This window comes from Tyto alba, unplaced genomic scaffold (assembly GCF_018691265.1).
Source record: "Tyto alba isolate M040663 unplaced genomic scaffold, T.alba_DEE_v4.0 Super-Scaffold_2, whole genome shotgun sequence".
NCBI lineage: Eukaryota > Metazoa > Chordata > Aves > Strigiformes > Tytonidae > Tyto > Tyto alba.
Genome location: NW_024881282.1, coordinates 29,111,931 through 29,117,930, shown reverse-complemented (window position 1 = coordinate 29,117,930; position 6,000 = coordinate 29,111,931).

The following is a 6,000-nucleotide window of genomic DNA, read 5'->3' as shown; positions in this document are numbered from 1 at the left end:
CTCGACAGGGACTTGGCTAAAGCTCCCTGCGGGTGCCACTGTGTGGAGCCACAGCGAGCCCAGTGGGCTATGGTGTGACATTCACACAAAGCTTGTATTCCTATCATGTTTCAATGTAACTTTATTTGATCAGTTAAGTTTATCCAGGCAAACAAACTGTCCATTAAAAAATCATTTTTTTTAGAGCCAAAATTTCCTTTTGCTTGTGTTCAGGAAAAAAAGTAGTTTTAGTAATTCAGTTGTGGTAGTGTATGGCTTTTTTTATTACTATGTGTTTTGGCTTGAGAATGTTTTGGGGTGAAGGATACTTTCCTTTTTGCTTCTATGGAAGTTACACTTTGCATGGAAAGATTAATCTTTTAGTTGGAGGTCAAGGACAGCTGGCAGAGTTTTCAAGTCATCTCAAGAACAGTAAAAAGTCAGGGCTATATATAAAGTGCTGAGCAATAAGTGACATATAATTACATGATTACCTCACCTACATTTGTCTGTAAAGGAAATAATGTTTTATGATATGTTAAGAATTTGAAATCTTATTCAAGTTTCATTGCTCTCTAAGGATTGTCAGCTGTTCACCATTTCCCCCAAGCTCTTCAAATTGATTATGAGTGTTATCTCTGCCTAGCTGGGTGAAAACAATTTGATTCCCCAGCTGCTGGGGGAATCCTGCTAGTTGATGGCTCACAGCTTCTCTTTGCTTGCCTGCTCATAAACTCATTGAAAATAAGATTGTAGGATGAGTGTTTACAGAGCTCTGGTCGAGTATGGTGTGGAATAAACCAAACCCCAGTCCTGCTTAGTCTCATGACGTGATGTGACATGTTATGCTGGTAATTGAGTCAGTCATGCAGAGGAGGGGGGTTCTAGTGATTGAGAGACACGATAGCAAACGCTATGACATCTTCTCTTTCTGCAGCCCTAAGGTGAGGCATTCCTTGGGGAATGAATTTCCTGTTGTCTGTGCTTGGAACTCCTTGGTGGTCACTTTTTGAGAGTGAAAGGGAAGTGTCAGCTGGTGTAACTTGGAGGACACTCTGGCCCATGCCTGCTTGTCTGTGCAGTCCAGAAATGTTCTTTGCTCTTTGAGCTATTCGAATTCAGATTGGTATAATATAGATGCCTGAGCTACCTTTCCAGTATTTCTGCCAGGATCAGTAGCAGTTTGTTGTGACAGCACCAGGTTCTGTATAGGCTAATTTATGCTGCCCAGAGGCAGATATTTTGAATTATTAGCTACGATTGGAATAAATTGGCCCATGGGGGCTCTGGGCTGCTGTAGCTGGGTTAGTTTTCAGGTGACTTTGAAGCAATCCATGCACTAGAGACCAGGGTGACCAATTTTTTTGCTAGATATATGTGGGCCCTGCTTCTTGTGGAATATCATTTGACCAGAGCTTGCTCTCTGGCATTATTATGGGACAGCCAGAAAGATGTTCCTCCAGCAACTCCTGCTGGAGCAGGAAAAAAGCCTGCATTAAGTCGTGACCTGGTGCAAGCATTGAATTTGATATTTTTTTTTTTCCTTTCTGCCATGTTGGGGGATGAATTGTCAGGCACATACTGAAAGTAGGGATAGCAAATCCTCTGTCCTAGTGTCAGGCACAATGAAATCATGTCCTGACTCTTCTAGAAACTGCATTTTGGGATGGCCCTGGCTAAATCAAAGATGTATCTACACAAAGATGTACTTTGGCCAGGTGTTTATGTCATGTTTACAATGCAAAATTGAATTAGATGTAGTTTCATGGGGTAGACCAGAGCCTGGTAGACTTGTCTGAGTTGTGGATATTTTTAATGAGGATTAAACAAGCCTGTGCAAGAGCTGGTGGGAGTTATTGAGCGCAGTGCCAGGCAGAGATGTCTAGGATGTGACCCATCTTCTTTCCAGACTGTTTGGCGGTCTCTGTACTGTTTCTTTGCATTTCCTGTCCACTGTGAACTTAAGTACATACATTTGTCTGTGTCTGCTTTGCCAGCATTATCATTTTGAGATCTGGTATAAAATAATTCAAGGTTTCTTATTTTTTACCTTGCAGACTCAGACTTCCCTTTGGACCTGATGCTGGCTAAGTGCTCACCTATCACGTAGCAGGTAGCATGTACTATACTGGATGGCATTAACAGCCAAGAATGGTGGGCTTCTAACTCCGCTGGTAAGTTTGCTCCTAAGGGATATATAGTTCAAAATGTATTTCATGTAAAAAGCAAGGTTAATTTTTTTTAATTGCTGTTTAATCCTCTCCTCAATACAAGATTAAGCTGCAAAGCTAGGAAGTTGGGCAAAAGCAGTTACAAAACTTGCATCCCTATTTAGGTTTCCTTGATGTTACTGGATCTGGGTTTTTTGGTTGTTTTTTTTTTTTTTTTTTTTTTTTTTTGTTTGTTTTCAGGCTGTACCCGTAAGCATAAATTTCCTGTGCCATTTTGAATTGTATTAAAACATGTTTAGAGTTCTGGCAAGTTTTTAGGATGTCTGATGTAATGGCTGGAATAATGTAACAGAATTTACATGGCAGGGTGCCTGGATGGTAAAATTGTGCCACTTGGGTTACCAGGAAATCTCATAACTTTTGGCTTAAGCATTTTATTTCGGGAGGAGGGGTGGCTGACAAATGCTCATCAGGCAGAACTAGGTAGTCAGCATCTTCTTTACCCAGCTCTGCTATGAATGTGTAACATAGTACTCATTTCTAGTTTATATTGGAGTTTGTGAGGTACAGTACAGAGAGCAATGTTTCTGATTTCAATTGCTTTCTTTTTCTACTCTCGGTTTAACTATATATTAATATACATTGGTAGCATGTGCTTATATTCTTTCTTTTCCACATTGGATGTGGCAAATTAATTTCAAATGGTGTTTGTATTACTGCAACAGAAGCAAAGTAAGCAAAAAAGTAGCTCAGACAAAAAGTTTTTCTCAAAATAGTTAAAGATGCTTTTCCAAACAGTTGCACATAAACACAGTTCCACTTATTTTAAAATACCAATACTAAAATGAAAAATGCATAAGAATTTAATGTCAGTGGGAGGGGTACTGGCTGACTAAAGGGACTGTAACAGGGAATGGTTTCAAAGAGGACTTGTGTCAATAATGGCTGAAAACTGTTACCAGCATCTGATGGTTCTGTGGCATTTAAAGCAAAACAGTTTTTACAAGCACATTTAGGAAGATTTATATAAGCAGGCAATATATTAAAGATGAAGAAAATCACATTTCTCAGAATCTTTTAAGGCAGTTAGAAAGACTTCTGATTCTTCCACAAGAGAGTGTTTCTGTGTTGCTTTTGCCCATTCTCTGTCAGTCCAAGGTCATTCGCCTCTGTAGTAAACAACTCTGATACAATCTGTCAAACGGTTTTATTGCTTACCAAGCTGTTGCGTTTGGAACACTGTACCGCAGAAGCTGCAGTAAGACATTGTCAGCTTTCCTAGCACTGCATTTTAATTTTATTCAATGGGACTTTAATGAATTATAGGATCTGTTAGCCCAATCTTAGGCTTTACTTGAAGGCTGTACTAGCTGATTAAAAATCCATCCTGTAGTCACTGGAGTGCAGAAGCATCTTTATTAGCCAAGTGGTTTTTGAGATGCTGAGTGCTCTCGGTAATCACAGTCATGAGAAGGAGCTGACAGGGCTGGGCAGGCTGCTGGGAGATTTGCATGTTTCCCCTCTGTGAACAAAACTATGAAAAGTAAAGAAATTAGATAGTGGTATAATTACAGGTCTAATTTGTCATACATAATATATGTGAAACACTTAACAGGTTCTCAAAGGTGTTTTATGTAAATGCATATGGAGATCACATGGCATCTGTGTCCTGAACCTTCCAAGAGTACTAACAGAGCTGGTATTTGTGAAGTGAGGATAGTATGTAGCCTCTCTCTGAATTACTCCTGGTCACAAAATTCAGCCAAAGGTAAAACACTTAGTTCATAAACATTCTGTTTATCTTGAAAGAAATTGTATATGTTATCCCCACTCAGACCCAAGTTAATCTCACAGGCCCCGAATAGCAGCAGGGTGCCAGATATAAATCAGGCTATGTGGTACAGGCTTAAGACAACTACATGCCTTTTTGGTTTTAGGTCCATGCTATCTCTTGCTCTGTCCGTGCAGTAAGACAGCTCTCTGAGATTCTTCTTTGAATGATAATTCTGTGAAGCTCTCTATGCTGAGTGTGAGGGTTTGGTTTTGTTTTGTTTTTTTTTCTTTCCAAATTGCCAGCCATACCTAAACACCTTTCAGTTTCAGTTGGGACCAGGTAAGTGGCATAGGTGTGGTCAATTCTGACAATCACATGAGGGAAAGTCTGGGTTCTTTTCTGTGTTGTGTAAAGTATTGGATACATCTTTTTTTTTTTTTTTCAGTCATCTTGCAGCTAGGATCACTCAGACTGATGTGACTAAGAAGAGACATTTAAAGTTACATTATCCTGTAGGATTATTGTTTCGTATTAAGAGCAATTTTGAGAAACAATGTTGTAGGTTGACTTCCTCTACTTCTATATATCCCATTTTGTTTAAATAAAATCTAATACAGCTTTTGGAAGAGGGAATGTATCTTCATCTATCTTCTATGGATCCCAAATAAAGACAAATTAATTTCCATGTGTGCTCCTTGATACCAGTTTACCACATATTTTCCAGTATTCAAGTCATTACTCAGAGACCAGCAGATAAGGGAAAGGAAGTTGTCTGAAGTTAACAACTTGTTTTTAAACACCACTACCTCATGTTTTAGTTCTGTCTCTAGCCTTGCTGCTAACACTTAGGAATTACTTTGATTTATGTGAATAACCCACTGGCCTAACAGGTCTTCATACAGAAGGAAACACCCCATGCAAGTTGCTCTAACAGAATTACATAAAGGAAACAATTTTTCTTTTTATTTGTATCACATACATCAAGCATACATTAGCATTACAAAAGCAGGTTGTCTCATGTGCAGGGAGAGTGATCTTTGAAAGCACTGGGACTAGACACTCAAGCACACATCTTTTTTTATAGGTTAGTCCTGGCTATTTGGGGATCTAACCACAGACTGCCTGCAGCAAAAATGGGGGTTTCTACCCACAACAGTGGTTTTCACATTCAAGGTCCTGTCTTGTACACGCTTGCAGAAGAAAGAGAAGTATAGTCTAGTTTGAGAGTATAAAAAAATAAATGAATGTGAAAGTTCAAAGCCTTCAGGTTTCAAGGGGTGAGTGTGAGTGGTATAGAGCAGTGTATTGTCTTTTTCCAGACTTCTGTTAGAGATAAGTTTTCTAACCATAATACTGGTGTCACAGTGAGGGAACACAAATCCCTGGCTCTGCAGTATTCTCTTACTGCTTATGCCAGAACAGCAGCACCTCCATTGACTGCTGGAAATGGCTTCCCTGTTACTGCTCCTTCTTGTATTACCCAGAGCAGTTCTTGTAATTCTTCCTTGAGAATGTCTCACCTACCAATGTGGTTATTGTTCACAATATTTATAGTCTTAGGACTTGGAGACCAGTCCAGGCTGTGTTCAGGAGAAGAACAATGTGCCTTTTTCCATTAATTTATATTGAACTGCATGTGGGATTGAATGCATTTTTGCTTCATTGAAGGTAATTGATTAATTAGGAGTTGGGCTAACAAGAAAACCTACAATATCCTAGAACTATGTCATGAATTCAGAATGACTTTCACTGAGTCTCGTAATTTCATAGGTGACTTTTTTTTTTTTTTCTAGTTGTACACGGCAAGTCTGATGCTGAAAGGTAAATGAGTTTTAATTTTCTCTGCCCCAGGGTGTTGTAGTGAAAGAGTTCTGTGAAAGTCTTCTCTGACTAGAAAGATCAGAGAAAGCAAGTACCAGATTAGAAATTCTCTATGCAGTTGTCTTTCCTCTCACCTTGTCTGTTTTCTAAATATTGACCATCTTGTTCTCCCCTTGTTCCCAGAATTTATCATGATGGATTTTTAGTAATGTATAACCAGAATCGCATACTGCAATAATTAAATGACAGTGTAAC